This window comes from Ananas comosus, linkage group 5, assembly GCF_001540865.1.
Source record: "Ananas comosus cultivar F153 linkage group 5, ASM154086v1, whole genome shotgun sequence".
Taxonomy (NCBI): Eukaryota; Viridiplantae; Streptophyta; class Magnoliopsida; order Poales; family Bromeliaceae; genus Ananas; species Ananas comosus.
This window is the reverse complement of record NC_033625.1, coordinates 11,458,345-11,477,408: the sequence shown is the minus strand read 5'-3', so window position 1 is coordinate 11,477,408 and position 19,064 is coordinate 11,458,345. Positions and strand designations below refer to the sequence as shown.

The 19,064-nt window shown below is 39.9% G+C and overlaps 1 long non-coding RNA gene across 1 annotated transcript; it reads right to left on the bottom strand.

Annotated features, from left to right (window-relative positions):
• On the bottom strand, nt 18,032-18,642 carry LOC109710610. The gene is made up of 2 exons (XR_002216402.1): nt 18,479-18,642; nt 18,032-18,361 (listed from the first exon to the last, which is right to left on the bottom strand). It is a non-coding gene; the product is annotated as an uncharacterized LOC109710610 (long non-coding RNA).

The following is a 19,064-nucleotide window of genomic DNA, read 5'->3' as shown; positions in this document are numbered from 1 at the left end:
GAAATGGAGGGGTTTTATTGCAATTGTGGCAGCTTATAAAAGGACCCCATCTCCCTTTCTTGTTCACAGCAAGGGAAATATCCCCTTCACTCTATTTTTCTTTCTCTCTCTCTCTAGAAGCTCTCTCTTAAGGGTGGATCAAAGATGAGGGATTGGTGGAGAAAGAAGCAAAGAAGTGGAACTTCATCTTCTTCTTCTTCCTCCTTTGCTTGGAGAAGAAGGCTTTGAGGTAAGCTTTTTGAGCTTCAATGGTAGATTTCTAGGGTTTGTGTTTTAAGCTCTAGAAATGGTTTTAGTGGAACCCTTTGGTACTAAGTAGAGGTTAATTGCTTGAATTAGTGATCCTTATGGTGTATTCTTGCAAGGTTGAACATCTAGGGTTCTAAAGAGGGTTTTGTTAGATAGAGATCTAAAGTTGGGATTGATCTCTTTTATACCTAACTGCTAGGTAATCGAACGCGTTGGTGAACTCGGTTTGGCGATCCGACGAGTATGCGCGGAGATATTAAAGAAAAACTTGTTTTGGGCTTCGTTTGCCGCAGTCGACAGAAATAGGCGGGGGACAGTTACGAAACTTGGAGTCTAGCTTCGTGGCATCACCAGAAGGTAGGGGGTGTCCATCCCGAAGCAGTTGAACTTTTTCCTATGTCAGAGTTGTTTTATTATAGCATATGTTCATATATTTTTAGCATGCATTATAGGTTATGTTAGGTAATTGTACTTCAATTTCTTGCATGTTTTCATAGTAGAAATCATATAGTGGGTTGAGCACTTGATTTAGTTGACGCATGAGGATTGGATCTTGACATGGAATCCTATAGTGCCAAAGAACAAAAGATGAACTTGGACTTATAAATGAACTCAAAAAGTGCCATTTAGACTAGTGTAGTAGAAGCACTATGACATGAACTTAGGAATAGATGATGATTTCCTAAGTAGTAGCATGTAAACTAGCATAGTTGGAACACTTACAGCTTGATAACATGAACTTAGGAATAGATGATGATTTCCTGAGTAGTAGCATGTGAACTAGTGCAGCAGAGGCACTAACTATCCTCGAGTGGGAGGATTGGATCGTACTCACATAGTCTGTGTAACCTTGGCGTGATCGCCCCACCCAAGTAGTGAGCTCCGAAGTCATCGTCGCGTTTGGGTAACTTGATTACCCAGCAGACGGTCTCGAGTGTGTGTGTAGCGCAGAGTCTACTCACCGGCGAGATTTGAGATGTGAGCTTGGGCTTAACCTTTGGGTTAGCCGAGATGAGATTGGACATGAGACATAGTACTTGATAGTAGGGTTCATTGCTATGTAGATATTTTATTTACATCTTGTATATCATGCAGATTGAGACATAGTATCATGTTAGTAGAGTACATTACAATGTTCATGCATTCATCCTGTTTATTGAGGCATAGTAGCATGTTGTAGATTTCGTTACTATGTACCAGCTCATTTTCGTATATCTATCTATCTACTTATGCCTGCTTAGACCTAGTGGGAAGATCGGCAGAGTCGGCGGCCGAACCCACTTGGAACTATTCATAGTTCTCACCCCACTTTGTTGCAGGGCCGAGTTCGAGCGGACCAGGCGAGGACCGCGGTAAGGGCATAGCGCCCTAGTTAGCTAGCAGCTTTTCTTATGCATTAGAGTACCCTCGTGTACCCGAGAGATATGTGATGTATAGTGGTGAGGATACCTGTTGGAGAGCTATTTTGTACTATGAGATGATCATGTATACATTTTGGAGATGGAAATGTAAATCAATATGAAAAAAGTTGAATGAAATGTAATAGCTAGACCTCTCTCTCTTTTGTTGTTGCTTATGTTAGTACTTGCTTAGATCCATGTATGTGGTTCATGTTTCCTGGGCATCGTGTACGTACATGATCTTGTTGTTGTTAGACTTGGGCGGACAGAATAGGTGATGTCCGTTCGATGTCTTATCGACGTACCTGAACCGACCAAATTGGCGGTCGCGGGGTGTGACAGATAGAGTGGTATCAGAGCAAGTAACAGAGCAAGCAAAGAGAGAAGTCTAGGATGGACCTAGGAGACCCTAGGACGGTAATCTTAAGGCTATAGGTGCGTGAGTGAGACGTGAACCTATGCCGGTGGCGGAAGTCGATTCGATTCGGTCGAAGTTGATAGTAGTATGTCTCTAGTTGTTGATAGAGACGGATTCAAGTGGTATTAGTTCTCGACTTAAGGTGGTTGTGTTGGCGGCCGACAACATGACGCTAAGAGTCTAGAATGACTACACTCGTGTGCTTCCGCCTGATTTCGATGTTGAGTCGTTTTGCCTCGTAATAGCGAGAAGTTAACGGGTTAATGTGATTAACCAATTTGTTGCGTTTCAGGAGCTATGGCATCGAGAGGACGCCCTAAGACGCGATCCGTTCCGGCACCACCTTCCGAGGTGCCCGAACAGTAGGGATCTGATGAAGTGCGGGAGTTGCGAACGTAGATCACTACGATGGTCGGTGCGATGCAGCGCTAGGAGGATCAGATTGCTAGGCTACAGGAATTGGTGGCGCAACAGGTGTCGGCTCAGGCGGATGTCGAGCGAACTGCGCCTTCGGTCATTGTGCCTGGTGCGACGGAGGGTATGGCCACGGCGGCTGTGCCAATTGCAGCGCGGCCCGCGCCGGCTGTGTAGCTACTGGTTCAGAAACTTCTAATCCCGAAGGTGCGGTAATAGCGGTTAAGAAGGAGCACGCGCTTGCGGCTCTTGTGATGGTCCGAAAGTTTGATCCATCGGTGTTCGACGGAGAGAAGGTCGGGCTGTGGATGGTCGAGTCGTGGGTTGACTCGATGGAGACCCTGTTCGATGATCTTTGTACATTGGAGAGGGACAAGGTACACCTCGCCACTCATTGTTTGGAGCGGATGGCGAAGGTGTGGTAGAAGCGGATCAAGAGGGATCGGTCTTCCGACCTTCCGCCATTGGCGTAGGAGGAGTTTCGGGGTTTGTTATATACTAACTACTTCCCCGATAGCGAGAAAAAGAAGCTCCAGGATCAGTTCAGGAAGCTGAGGCAAGAAAACCGCTCAGTAGGAGAGTATGAGTGGGAGTTCTCACACATCATCGACTGCATCCCCGACGTAGAGCGAGATGATAGGAATCGAGCCGACTAGTTCGAGCGAGGACTCCGGCCGGATATCTATAGGGTGGTTCACATCCTCAAGCTACTACCTTTTCGGAGGTGTTAGATCGGGCGTTGTGGGCGGAGCATGGTAATGCTCACATCCGTGAGGAGCGTGAAGCGTCCGAGAAGCACGGGAGTAAGAAGCGAGCCCTTGAGAGTTCGGGAGGTCAGTCAAGGTCGAGAAAGCTTCCGAAGCATCCACGAACGCAGTCCAAGGGTCGTGGGGTTCAGTGGTGCGTCATTTGTGGCGGTGATCATGACCCGAGCCGTTGTAAGCAGAAGGAGAGGAGATGCTTCGCGTGTGGCCAGGCGGGACACATGAGTCGTTATTGTCCCGGGAGGACCTCGCCTGCCCCGTCGATTGCATCGGCTCCATTGACTCCGGACTATTATGGAGGAGCTCTACCTACTGTTGTATCTGCTAGACACGCTATGGCGCCATGTCAGCCTAAGGTGAGCCGGTCGGCTCCGAGCGGACGGGTATTCGCCGCTCAAGCCGAGGAACCTACTGAGGCCGAAGAGCGCAACGTCGTGGCAGGTATGGTTTTAGTTAACAGAGTTCGCTCCAGAGCTATGTTTGATACAGGTGCTACGCATTCATTCATCAGTAGACCATTTGCTGAGATGCATGGCATAGGGGTTCAATTGAGCAAGAGTACTTGGCGGGTTGAAGCCCCCGAGCGTGCATTTATTATCCAGAAGGAGTGTTTGGCGTGTCCAGTGCAAGTGGGCAACTGGATTATGCCGGCACGTTTGTTGGTGCTCAAAAGGTTGAATGAAATGTAATAGTTAGATCTCTCTCTTTTGTTGTTGCTTATGTTAGTACTTGCTTAGATCATGTATGTAGTTCATGTTTTCTGGGCACCGTGTACGTACACGATCGTGCTGTTGTTAGCCTTGGGCGGACAGAATAGGTGCCGTCCGTTCGGCGTCTGATCAACGTACCTGAACCGACCAAATTGGTGGTCGCGGGGCGTGACAGATAGAGTGGTTCCGGTGGCTCATATCGCTCGAGAGGTGAGGAAATTGAGAAACCGCGAGATTCCTTACGTCAAAGTTCGGTGGAGCAATCACGACGATCGCGAAGCCACGTAGGAACTTGAGGACGTGATGAAGGAGCACTATCCTCATCTCTTCGAGGAATCGAGTTGAGGTACGAGTTTATGTTTAAGTTAAGTTAATTGGTGAGTTGCAGTTAATTATGGGGTTAACTGAATTGATTGGATAATGGTATATGATAGTATGCATGCATAAATCTCATGAGTTATGTATTGTTCTTTCTAGTTTTGTATAGGCATTGTAGTAGTTACATGATATAGTTGATTACTATCTGTTCTCTTTTCTTGCCTACATATGCTTGAATAAACCTAGTGGGTGAGTCGGCGAGGTCGGCAGCCGAACCTACTGGAAACTTTCAGTAGTTCTCACCCCACTAACCATGCAGGTTCTAGCAAGTGCTGGGTGGTTGAGGATCGTGACAGAGACAGCTCGCCATAGATAGCGACATCCATCGAGTATAGATATATATACCTTGAACATTTCATCTGGTAGTGATGAAAGAAAAGTGTATTTTATAAAATATAAATTATTCATTTGAGAGATGACAAATGTATATATTGGAAGAATGAATGTAATAATTATGCAAGCTTTGTATTTGATTTAAAGTAATCAAGATACAATGTATGAATGCTTTAGTTAGTTTACTTTCACTTGTTTATATTGCTTACCTTCGTGTAAGCTATGTATACTGGAATTTTTCCTGGGCATTTCATTATACATATTTAGTTGTTGTTGTTGAGCCTTAGGCGAACAAAGGAGGTTCTGTTCGTTCGGCGTCTGTGCACGGGCCCGAACCGACCAAATTGGCGGTTTCGCAGTGTGATAGATTAAATCCTGCTATCGCCAATGTGGTCGATCCGGGCCGGTACACAGACGCCGAACAAACAGCACCTCCTCTGTCCACCCAAGACTCAACAATTACAAGTACATGTATAAAGAAAGAAACAATCCCAGGATAACATTTCCATATACATGGCTTGCACGAGGGCAAGCAATAAGTACAAGTGAAAGTAAGCTAACTAACATGCATTTATTATATCTGAAAACTTTAAACCAAAATATAAAGCTGGATAACCAAAATATAAAGTTTTCAGATATAATAAATGCATGTTAGTTAGCTTACTTTCACTTGTGCTTATCGCTTGCCCTCGTGCAAGCCATGTATATGGAAATATTATCCTGGGATTGTTTCTTTCTTATACATGTATTTGTAATTGTTGAGTCTTGGGCGGACAGGAGAGGTGCTATCTGTTCGGCGTCTGTATCTGTCACGCCCCGAAACCGCCAATTTGGTCGGTTCGGGCCCGTGCACAGACGCCGAACGAACAGAACCTCCTATGTTCGCCTAAGGCTCAATAACAACAACTAAACATGTATAATAAAATGCCTAGAAAAAATTTCGGTATACATGACTTACACGAAGGTAAGCAATATAAACAAGTGAAAGTAAACTAATAGCAGTCAAATTTTATTTTTCACTTTCCGGATGTCGGAATGACATGAAACTTTAAATCTAGCCTCATAAAAATAATTCAAACATAATCCCAAGTTTTCATAATTTTCTGACATTGTCAATTTTCTGCTAAAATATCAGCCCCGTTTCTCACAGAAAATTCTAAATCGTCTGTTTCTGTTCCGATTTCAGCACAAGTTATTTTTGACTTATGTTTTACTTCTTTAAGTCCAATAAAAATAGTATCTCACACTATTTTTATTTATATTTACCTTTATATTAAAAAATTCGGTATATTACAGTAGTCACGCACCAACCGTCATTGCAAAAGGAGATGCAACGGTTTGATTTAGAAGTGGTAGCTCCGGAGGTGCCGGCTATTCTTGCCGCATTGGTGGTTCAACCAACCTTGTTGGAGAGAATTAAAGAGCAACAAGCTTTAGATCCTTATCTCCAAAAGGTGCGAGGTAAGGTTGAGAGCGGGCGTGCCGGCGATTTCGGCATAAGATCCGACGGTGCACTTCGGTTTCGAAACCATTGGTGTGTGCCCAAGGATGAAGATATTCTAAAGGCGATATTGCTAGAAGCGCATCAATCTCCTTATAGTGTGCATCCTGGCGGAACTAAAATGCACAAAGACCTAAAGGTGCATTATTGGTGGCCAAGGATGAAGAAGGATATTGGAGAGTTTGTGGCGCAATGTTTGATATGTCAACAAGTGAAAGCGGAGCGCCGATTTTCGGCGGGAAAGCTTCAAAGTCTATCCATACCCGTTTGGAAGTGGGAAGACATAGCGATGGATTTTGTGACCGGTTTGCCCCGATCTCAAGCCGGACATGATGCGATTTGGGTGGTGGTGGATCGCTTGATGAAATCGGCTCACTTCTTGTCGATCCATACCACTTGGTCTGGAGATAAGTTAGCTCAGGTGTATCTTGATGAGGTTGTGAGACTGCATAGGGTTCCGGCGTCTATAGTATCGGATCGAGACCCCAGGTTCACGTTTTATTTTTGGAAGAGTTTGCAAGACGCTCTGGGCACACGGCTCGACTTTAGCACGGCATTTCATCCTCAAAGTGATGGTCAATCGGAAAGGACGATACAGATCCTTGAGGACATGCTTCGAGCGTGTGTACTTGACTATAAGGGTGGATGGCACGATTATTTGTCGATGGCGGAGTTCGCGTATAATAATAGCTATCAGGAAAGTATCGCGATGGCACTATTCGAGGCTCTTTATGGACGAAAGTGTCACTCCCCTATTCATTGGAGCGAAGTGGGTGAAAGAGTTACCTTGGTCCAAATGTGTTGCGAGAGGTGGAAGAGAAAGTTCGCCTTGCACGTCAACGGCTTGCGACAGCGCAATCGCGGCAGCAGAGTTATGCCAATAAGCGTCAGAAGGATCTTGAGTTCGCGGTTGGAGACCGCATTTTCTTAAAAGTATCACCCATGCATGGTGTGAAGCGGTTTGGGGTCCGTGGGAAGCTTAGTCCCGGATACATTAGACCATATGAAGTTTTGGAGCATGTCAGCGCAGTGGCGTATAGAGTCACATTACCGCCGAAGCTTGTGGGAGTTCATAACGTGTTTCATGTGTCAAATCTCCGCAAGTATATCCGCAATTCCTCTGACGTTTTGGAATATGAACCGGTGGAATTGCGGGAGGATATGACTTACGAGGAGTATCCAGTGTGCATTCTTGCTAAAGAAGAAAAGCAATTGCGGAATCGTACAATTTCGTATGTTAAAGTCCAGTGGAGCAATCATGCGGAGCGTGAAACCACTTGGGAACTTGAGGAGACGATATGGAAAACCTATCCTCATTTAGTCGAGTCAACGAGCTAAGGTATGGAATTGAGTTTCGTGGATGAAACTAATTTTAAGGGGTGGAGAATATAATATACCGAAACTTCGGTAGGTTGTATCGAACTCTAGTCGAATTGACCAAAGTGCGGAGTGGGACTCGTTAGAGTGGTCCGTTAATCATTCCGAGTGTTCCGGAGTGTATTAGATGGGTGTTGGGACTTTGGAGAGTAAGCTGGGAAATTTTTAGCTCAAATTGTGCTGGAAATGCTCTCGGGGTCCGGACCCCGTATGCGCAAAAGTGTGGATTTGTTCAGTACAGCAAATTGGTGAGGGGCCTAGGTGTAATTGTTGTTGGGGAGACTTATTGGAGCGTTCTAGACCCTTCTCCTCATTTCCTCTCACTTGTGAACAAAGAGAAAAGTTCTCTCTTTCTCTCTCTGGAGTTCCTCTCACTTCTCTCTCTCTCTCTTTCTCCTCTCACTAGGGTTGCTCCAAGAAGGGGCTTGTCATAGGGTCAAACTAGCTATTGTGCAAGAAGTTGAGGAAGAAGCTTGAACTCAAGGTGAGTTCTTATGGTTTAAAGCTAGGGTTTTGAGTTAATCTCTTCTAGTTGTTGCTTCTAGAGGATATTATGGTAGATTACATCATGAATATCCTTGTATTAGAGGGTTTATGTGGATTATTGGAAACCTTAGGGGTCAAATTGGGGTTTTGCTAAGTATGAGATTTAACCAGGGTTTGATTTCTTGTAGCCCTAATTGGAGAGTAAACCGACATGGTGGGAGACTCGAATCGGGATTCCGTTAAGTTTACGCCAAGATATCGAGGAAAAATCCTATTTCGGCTTCGTTTGCCATAGTCAAGGGAAATAGGCGACTGTAAATCACGAGATTTGGATCATAGCCTTTCGGCATCCCTACAAGGTGGGTGGTACTTTCCGAAATAATCGAATTTCTCTTTCTGTCTAAATGTCACCTTTGAGCATGTATGTGTATATGTAGGATTCATGCATTGTAGGGTTAAATGAGAATATGTTGATATATATATATATATATATATTGTTTGTATGCTTTAAGTATAAAGATGCATATGAGATTGGCAATGAGATATGGACATGTATGAACCCTATAGATGTATGAATTGAGACATAAATTGTGATATGAACTAGTTGAGTTGTGATATGAACTAGTTGAGTAGAGAACATGGACATTGTGACAAATGAGTGAAATAGCATCTTGTGGCATTGAATGCTAGAAAATGAGACACTTTGTGTGTTGTGGCAATAGCGAACATGGCATCCTCAGAGTTGTGGATTGGATGATATTCACCTATAAGTCTTGGCTTGAGGGCGGTCGCTCCCCCTTGAGCGATGAGCTCCGGAGTAGTCATCACTGGGTTGTAGTTTCCCTAGAGAATGATACCGTCGGGTTGTAGCGAGTATCTCCCCGATAGTAGAGATTTGGTTGGTGAGTTTTGGGGCGAAACCTACGGGTTAGTCGAGAGGATTAGGTATTGAGAATGGCAATTGGCATGCATCATGAGCATCATATATTTGTTAGCATTCTTGTTCAGGCATAGTAGCTGCATTTGTTTAGAATGGCTACCTATCTATCTGTTTCTTCTATATATGCCTGGTTTAAACCTAGTGGGAAAGTCGGCGGGATCGGCGGCCGAACTCACTGGGAACTTTCTTGTAGTTCTCACCCCACCATTTTTACAGATTCAAGTCCGAGCGGGGCGATCGAGTATCGCGGTAAGGGTATCGCACCCTAGCTAGTGGCTACTCGAGTATAGTTCATATCCTGTTATTATCATCTTTTGTATATGATGAATAAGGTTGTATAAATGTATAAATGATGTAAAGAGCTTATGTTTTGAGAATGATGAGCATGTGATGTAAAAAATGAAAGAAAAGAATGATATCTAATATGCTTGTATTTGGTTGTATGAAATTAAAGTACAAATGTAGATGTATAGATAGTAGAACTTTCACTTTTGTTGTTGCTTGCCTTCGTGTAAGCCATGTATATCCATGTTTTCGCTTGCGCAAATTATATACATGTTGACATTGTGTTGAGCCTTGGGCGAAAAGGTGAGGTGCTGTCCGTTCGGCGTCTGTTGACGTGCCCGAACCGACCAAATCGGCGGTCCCAGGGCATGACAGTGGTAAAATTGATTACTATGATTTCTGTGATCCTGATCTTTTGTCATTGTTAGACATTAAAGATAAAGCAAAAGATGACTTAGGATACCCTGATGAAGAACAAGTTAACTATTATTAGTGCAAACCTGGGAGCTCTCTTAATCTTGGAATCGAAAAGCTAAACAATGATAAAGATGTGTGTGAGATGGCTTTACATGCTTCCAAGACTAAGAGAGTTGCATTGTACATGGAACCCATGATTATAACAGCAGAAATGAGTCAAACAATATTAAATGACATGTTTAGAATGTTTGATGATACCGAACAAACACTACCCAAGGAATTGAATGATGGAGGGAGACAAGGTGAACAACAAACCCTTTCTAATATGATTTGTAAGGAGCTAGATATTGGTAGCAACGAACAACAAACTGTTGATACAAAAACTATTTTGGATGAGCTGAATAATGATAGCAATCGACAACATCCAAATGATCATGTTATTGCAGAGGAATTGGGTAATAGAGATGAAGAGATAGATGGAGGTGAAAAGGACCATGCTAATAGGTCTAATGATGAAAGTGATAGTTTATTTATAAAAAGTGACTATGACTTAACAGATGATGATGAATTGTTTGACAAAAATGTTGATACTCATGCAAAATGGGTGTAGGAACTAAAACATCAACAACAATTGATGATGTTCCTAAAGATAGCAACTGAAACTGATAATGAACTGTCGGATGAATTACACAGTGTGGATGATAGTTCTGAAGATGATTTTGTGATATGATGAAAGTATCTTGAGTTTAGAGCTGAAACTAATATCCACAATTTGGGATTGGGATGCTCTTTGCTTCCATGGAAGAATTCAGGCAGGCTATAAGAGAGTATAGCATCAAGAATAGATACAATATTAAAATGGTGAAGAATGACAAGGACAAAGTTAGAGCAGTTTGTAAGGAGGGATATCCATGTCTTATTTATGCTTCATGGATTACTGATAAGAAAACTGTACATGTCAAGAGATATGACTCCGAGCACAAATGTTTTAAGAACTCCAAAAACAAATTTGTAACTTCTTCATGGCTTGCAAAAATATATAAAGACAGATTTAGGACTAACCCTAAGTGGCCATTGATAGCAATGTGTGATAGCAGATATTCATGTAAGTGTATCTCAAACAAAGTTGTATAGGGCAAAAAGAAAGGCCCTGCAATTGATTGAGGGTAGTGAAGCAGAACAATATGCTACTTTATGGGATTATGCTGCAGAGGTCAAGAAGAGTAATCCTGGCTCAACCTGCAGGATCTGGAAAATTTCAAGTTGGTTCAAGTCATGGGCAATTTGTAGTGGATCTAATTCAAAAGACATGTAGTTGTAGGAGGTGAGATTTGACAAAACTCCCTTGTCCACATGCTATATCAGCCATGCTACATGAGAATTTGAGACCAGAAGACTATGCATGATTGCTACAGCATAGAAACATATAAAAAATATTATGAGCATCTTATAAAACCCTTTAATGGCCAAGACATGTGGACAAAGACAGGGCAAGAGCCTATTCAGCCTCCTGACAATAAAAAGAGGCCAGGAAGGCCTAAGATGGCAAGAAAAAGTCTACTAGTGAGTTGCAAACGTCGAACAAGTTAGGAAGGCAAGGGGTCAGGATGACTTGCACAAAATGTGGGGAAAAAGGTCACAATAAAACTACTTGCGACAGAAGATCTAGGGCAGGTGTGAGACTATTAGAACCAAAACTACCTGTGAGTACAATGATCAAATTCTCATTTTATTAAAGACAACTTAATAGTCCAAAGTACTAATGTAACTAACAATTATGCAGGTTAGGAGGAATAGAGCAGAGTTCGAGACCACTAATACGGCTACGCCAACACCTAATCCTATTCAACCAACCCCAACCCCACCTCCACCCCTACCCGCACAAAACATGAGGTCACATTTCATTGTTAGATGGATGACAGATGTAAGATTAATCAATATATGTTATTTTTAATTGGTTAGTTTTCTTTTCAATCATGGTTATTTGCTAGTAATTGATGATGTTTTAATTTTTTTTTTTGCACCAATAGAGGGAACTATACAAACTCAAGCTGCAACTCATCCAAATCCACCTCCTATTTCAGAGTCAGACTTCATTAGAAGATGCCAATCACAGGCTCCCAGTAGAGGACCAACAACTAGATTACAACATCTCCTACAAAGTAAGAAGTGTACAGGAAAAGGCAAATGGAAGAAAAGCTGCTGAATAGACTATATATGGCTCAGGCTGCTACAAGATCTTCAAATATGTCATATTCTATTTTGAAAACCTTTTACAAAGGATACTAAAACTGAGATAATTGACTCTTTTTTGTTTATAGCTGAAATGTAACTTTGGATGTTGCACTAACATCTTTCCTTTTTGTTTTGGATGGTAAGAAGAATTGTAACTTTTGGCTATTGATTTATATTGTGTGATTTTGAGATGTACTGACTTTGCATCTTTCCGATATTTTGTGTCTATGTGTGAATTACATTATGTGATTCTAAAGGAACAATTTTTGACTGTATGTTTTCTGAGTTATTGTGTGTATGTATAAATTACATTACATGTGCAATTATGAAGAAGCAATTTTGCAATCCTTTGTACAAAGTAGCATACTGTGTTTGGACATTATGCACACAAATTTTTTTCAGAGAACAAAGTAGCATACTACCGCTTCATTCATTTACGAGATACACTTGGCTACAATCTGGCACAGCTCGGCCTCGAGAGAGGGATAAACAAAGGCACAACAAAACAGGACCCATATATTTAATGGCCTTCACAACCTTCTTTAGACATCAAAACAGGATCCATATTTTTAATTGCCTTTACAGCCTTCTTTAGACATCAAAGTAAAAAATAGGACCCATATTAGGATCCAGGATAATACAAGAAAAAACCAAAGATAAATCCTTCTCTTTTTGACTTGCTTTAACTCATCTTCCATCTTGCTGCTCTTCCTAAGTAGTCCAATAATAATTACTTTAGCTCGATCACCAACTAGAGGGTCAAACCATTGAAAAAATCCACATGCACCCACTACCTACAAGAAAATAGATAGAAAAACTTCAACACATCCTATACAAGAAAAGAAACAAAATAAGCAAATCGAAAATTTAAAAAAAAAAACATATTAGAGTAATACAGCAGCCTACCCCATAATTTTTGCACCCCAAGAACCGCCTCCCTGAACTTGAATCAGTCCAAGATGTCTTAATTTGTGCAGATTCACCGCAAAAACAACTCGGGATCACGAATTGTGAGGCATCCATGGCGTAGTTTATAAGAAAATGAGAGTTTTGAAGGAGTTGGAGGAGAAAAAGAGATTTTAAATTGATGATGAGCTTTGGAAGAGAGAGCTTTGGAGGAAAGAGTTGGAGGAGAAGGTATTGGAGGGGATAGTTGGAGAATAAGAACTTTGGAGGGCATAGAAATAGAGAAAAAGGAGTTTTTAAGGAATAAAAGAGGGCTTGCTCGGAACAGGGGACAATTTTGGCGATTTCCCACCAAAACCTAACCCTTCCATCAACTCCCGTTTAGCTTCGTTAACTAGAACTAACGGAAGGGGCAACAAGAATGCAGTATTAAAGTTTAGGGGGCTAAATGTCTATTTTAAGAGTTTGGGGGGTAAAGTGAAACTGCCAAAAGTTCAGGAGGAAACAGTGCAATTTACCCATATCTAAATCATTGAATTTTGGTTAGAAATTTTTTAAACTCTTTACTCTTGATCTTAATTACAAGACTCTTATCATCACTATTTGAAAGATATTCATTTTTAGTCATTTATTTTGTGTCCACTTGATTGATTAGAGAACAGTATCAAAAAAGTATAAAAATTTGATTTCCTAATAGTTTAAATGGTTTAGATCATGTTTAATAGTACTGATCATCGATTTGGAAGCTCCATCATCGAAAATAAATTGGTAGCAATAGAGCTTATTTGTTACCAATAGTATTCCAGCTCAACTATACTATTGGTAAGAAATAAGCTATATATATATATATATATATATATATATATATATATATATACAAGAGCCAGAGAGAGCACCGAACGAGAGCACCGGAAGAGCAGAAGAGAGAAGAGCCTCAACTACTGTAGAAACCCCATTGTACTCACTAAAATTCTTTAACAGTTGAATTGATGGAATGTGTGGTTATGATATGGCGTCCCACTTAGAATGATATGTCCTAGTTGAGTGGCCCCCGTACCTCCCCCTCTTGAATATATTATCTAACCGGTACAATGATCATCGAATAAATCTAAAGGCGAAAACTTATGAGTATAAGGAGCCAATACTCATAAAATATATAGCCCGCTACTATATATATATATATATATATATATAATACCCCATATATATATATATAATATATCGAAGCGAGCAGAGAGAGAAGAGATAGTAAGAAGAGTCCGACTATGCTTGGCTTCTGGAAGCACCACTTATATGTGCTTTCCATTTTTTAAACCCTTAGATCAAAACCCTTTGAAGAGAGAGAGAGAGTCCACATATCTGCTTCCTGAAGCACACTTACATGTACCCTAGGTGTCACTGCATATAATAAATAATATAAACAGGCTATAATATTAATACACCAAGTCTATTTGTGGCTATTAGTTTTTAAGCCCTTGCATTAAGGACACAACTAGGATGAGATATCCTCTGGTGAGGGTGTTGGTTGAAATAATATAATCTAACTAAGTAAAATCTAGTCAAAAGTAGATCTAACAGTCAGAAAACTGGATAGTAACCAACTGCTTAGTGCTATTGATACAAATAGTAATCGACTCTCTCTCTCATTCTCTTCTAGCACTCTCCTCCTCTCTCTCTCTCTCTCCTATATATATCATATTAATTATATCATATATATATAGTACTATGTAAATTGTGTGTGTGTGGATAGAAGTTGAGCTGGCCAAATGCTATCGTAGCAAAACAAGGTCACCCCGTTGAACACCCATTTTGTTTCTCGCATATGGAGCTTTAAAATCGACGATCGGTACCTGTTAATCATGATTCCTATATCACATAAAGTATTTAGAAATCAAGATTTCAATTTTTTTAACATCATTGACTTCTACATATAACAACTAGCGTTTCAAAATTATAATTTAATGGTCGATATCCAGACTTTTCTTCGTCCACCGGTGTAAAACTATCCAAATAATATGAATTTTGTAAGAAATTTTTTAAACTATTAGAAAAATCTAATGAACTCTCGATCCTTGGTTACAAAATCCTATCATCATTTTTTTAGAGATATTCTATATTTTACAGCCCACGTTGATGAACAAGAGAACAAGATCGAAAAGCATGAAATTTAATTTCCTAGATATTTCAAGTGGTATAGATCATTTCAATTGGTAACGGTGCTTCGCATTTGGAGGCTCAATACGAAAAAAAATAGGTGGTCAACGAGACCGTTTGCTACCTTGGTATTATTCCAGCTCAACTCTGTGTGTGGTGTCTGTGCGCGCGCGCGTGTGTTTGTGTGTGTTTGTGTAGTGGTTGATATATATAATATGATATAGAACATAGGCTGGAATACTAACCAATAGGGACCAAGCTATGTGCCTAATTAGTTTTTTAAGCCCTTGTGATTGAGAAATGTCCAATTGTGATATGTTTGGCCCCCTAGGGTGATGGTGGTTGTTGATAGTTATAATCTAAATAGTATGATATATATTATTAAGCTTAGCTAGAATACTTCGTAGTAAACGAGTCCGTTTACTACCGATTTGTTTCTGATGATAGGGCTTCCAAATTGACGATGCCTCTTTAAATAGATCATAAACCATTTAAAATTGTCTAGAAATCAAAGTTTCACACACTGGTCAATATTGTTCTTTATATCCATCAACGTGAACAGAAAAAATGAAGGGCAAAAATGAATACTCTTAAAAAATGATGATAAGGAGTCTTGTAATCAAGATCAAGAGTATAGATCTTGTTTTAAATAGTTTAGAAGAATTTTCTTAAATAAAATTCAATGATGTTTGGATATCTTTTGTCGTTAAAACCAAGAAAACGCCTCTTATCGACCAATTAAAATTACAAATTTGAAAACCTTTGCTCATTTAGGCAAATGTATGTCGAAAAGTTATGAAATTTTGATATTCTAAACATCTCAAGTGGTATACGATCAGTTCAAAGACGGAGCCGACTCAAATTATTAGAAGTTCTGATCATCGAAAACAAAGTAAACTGGCTCTTAACCGATATGTATTCTAAGCACAAACCTCTCTCCATCCTCTCTCTCTCTCTCTCTCCATTACTCTACCTCAATCTCCTATATAATATTATTATATATATATGTATGTATATGTATATAGAGTAGAGCTAGAATACTTGTAAAAGTATCACCCAAGTGATACTTGTGTGTTTTTAGCCCTTGGATGGAGAGATGTGAGATTGAGATGATGGTGGTAGGTGGTGGTAGGTGGAATAGTGTTTGATCCAAGGACTATTAGTAATCAAAAAGTAGATCCAATGGCTAAAAACACACAAGTATCACTTGGGTGATACTTGAAAAAGTATTCTAGCCCTACTCTATATATATATATATATATATATATATATAGTTGGATTGGGCTACTATTAGTAGCAAAATCCCATTGTTGCTACCAGTTTTTTAGCCTTTGGATCAACTTTTTTCATTATTTCTAATCATTGGATTAAATATTATAACCCAGTGGGGACCACTCAACCCTAGGGGGACCACTCAACTCTAACCGACTAATATCATCCTGACCCTACAATTTTTCATCCAAGGGTTAAAAACTTGATAGCAAAAAGAGCGTTAAAAACTTAATAGTATTCTAGCCTAATTCTATATATATATATATATATATTCAAACCTTAATCATACTGGTGGCAGGGTGTTTTAGCGACCAGAGATATTTATAAATGTGGTGTGCCTTACTCAATTGGGAATAGACAGAATGTAAGCTTATGGAATGATATATGGAGCGACCAAGCTTCTTTGTGAACTTTTACCACCATATATACGATAATGTCATGAATTAAAACTATATAGTTAAGGACTACTGGGGAGGGACTAGGTGGAGGTGGCGTAAGATCTTGGCAGGTTTCCCTAGCTCCCAGTTCGACTTTGACTTGACTATGAAGCTAAAGGATTCGATCTCTAAGATTTCTCTATATAATAGAAAGGATGAAGTCAGGTGGAGATGGACTCGGTCTAAAAGTTTACGGTCAAATTGCTTTACAACTTTCTGCAAGACAGTGGTGTAAATGACAGAAAAGTTAAATCCCCCTTGAAAGTCAAGATTTTAGTGTGGTTAGTCTTGAGAAGAAAGGTGCTCATAGTAGACAATATTCGGAAAAGGGGTTGGAGTGGTGAGGAGTGCTGTGTTTTCTGTCTAGACGAGAGTGAGACAGTGGATTTATCTTTTCATGCGCTGTCAAAGTATCAGAGCTATCAGAGCTTTGCTAGAGGGATAACTTCTGAAGAAGCAGCTTCTTCTTACTGTACTTCTGCCATTTTGCTTTGGAAAGTGAACCGACATAAAGGCATAGCACTAGGAGAGAGTTAGTGACAATCGCCACCACATGGTGGGTTGTTCATCTGGAGCAGAATAGAATAATTTTTGAAAAAACTAAACGCATGGCGTGTTACCTAGCGACCGAGATACGTTCACTCATGGATACTTAGGATCACTTTTGCTAATCTTTTTTTTTTTTTTTTCTTCTCGTTCGAGGCCCAGTTTCCTTTGATTGTAGCATAGTTCATCTTTTAAATGAATGAAGATTCTGCTTACTACTTTATTCTAAAAAAAAAAAAAAAAAAAGGAAACCAAACCAATCAACAAATTGAAAATAGAATAGTTTTGAGGGTCAGAGATTCAATCGGAGTTGATCTGCAGGGGCCAAACTGTAAAATATATTAATATAAGGAAAAAATTATATATATAAATGTATTTTAAATTTAACTCATTGAATTACTTAAATTATAACATTTCTGCATATTTATCAGGCCTGTTTTTTAGACTTGTTGGTTAGAGTCAATGGAGGCCTAATAATCAATTATTATAGGTTCAATTCACCCTTCGTATCATTAATATTTTTGCAGTAAATAACGAAATTTGCATTTTTACTTGAACCGGATTTGAAACGGGCGGTTTGGTGTTTTCATAGTTTACCAGCCAATTCATCTAGTTTAGTTTAGGCCGTTGAATCCGGTTTCTTCCTTGCAACAGGTTTTAACATGGCCTGGACCGAACTACCCACCGGACCAATTTGCGGTAAACTGGCCAGCTGGTTTGACCGGCTAGTATGGTTTAATTCGCACGTATATGCACCATTCCGATTTCATGGAGATCTTTTTCTCTTTTTAGTTCCACAGAAATGACAATTTGCTAGAAACGCTCCTCTACTTGATGATGAATGTTTATATGAGTAATTAAGCAATCAATGAATAGATACTTTTTCGATTTAGTTTCTAATAAACTTTGCGCATATCTGAATTTTCATCAACAATTTTTAATTAGCTTCTTGGACGAACTTGTTACATCACATATGATGAAACTTCAACATCAGCATCGAATTGCCGTATGGATAGAGTTGATATAAGTTTTCCACTGCTCACAATAGCGGTGTTGTTGAATTTTCTTCAGTGAGTTGATCGTATTGGACGGCTGCTTCTTCACCTTCATCATCTTTTGCACCTTCTATCCCGGCCTCGCTGTAGATAGTAAGAACATTGACACTCATTAAATTCAAATTCTTGTAAAACAGCTATACTTTATTTTTCATATTACACTTGTGCAATATAAAATGAAAGTATTTGTGTGGCACTTACTTTACTGAATAGATAATCAGCCCAATGGCAACGACACCAAATGCTAGAAAGTATAACCAATCCACCTGCAATGAATTTTAAGCTCATTGAGGTACGTACGTTAAATATAAAAAATATATAAACACTATTCTCTGACAGCTTAAGTTTTTAGAGTAGAACGGTTGTTTCACATAGTATCAGAATAGGAGTTTCTGAGTTCAAGTCACGCTAAGCTCCTAGTATTTCTAATTTTCTCCCATTTAATTTAAGTCCACATTGTGGACCTTGCAAAAAGTTTCGAGCCCAGACGTGAGGTGAGTTTTAAGTATAAAAATAGTGTTAAATATAAAAATATATAAACACCGCCCTCTAACAGTTATTAATTCAGCACAACAGTTATTTCACAACAGTTATTAGTTTAAGTTATCACAACAGTTATTAGTTATCAGTTGTTTCCCACCCTCTAACAGTTTAAGCTTTTAGAGAACAACAGTTATTTCACAAGGCACAACAATGTCACACTATTAATTCAGCAGATTTCTAGCATTATTAATTTTCTCCCATTTAATTTAGATCCACGTCAAATCCATGTCAAGACCTTATAGAA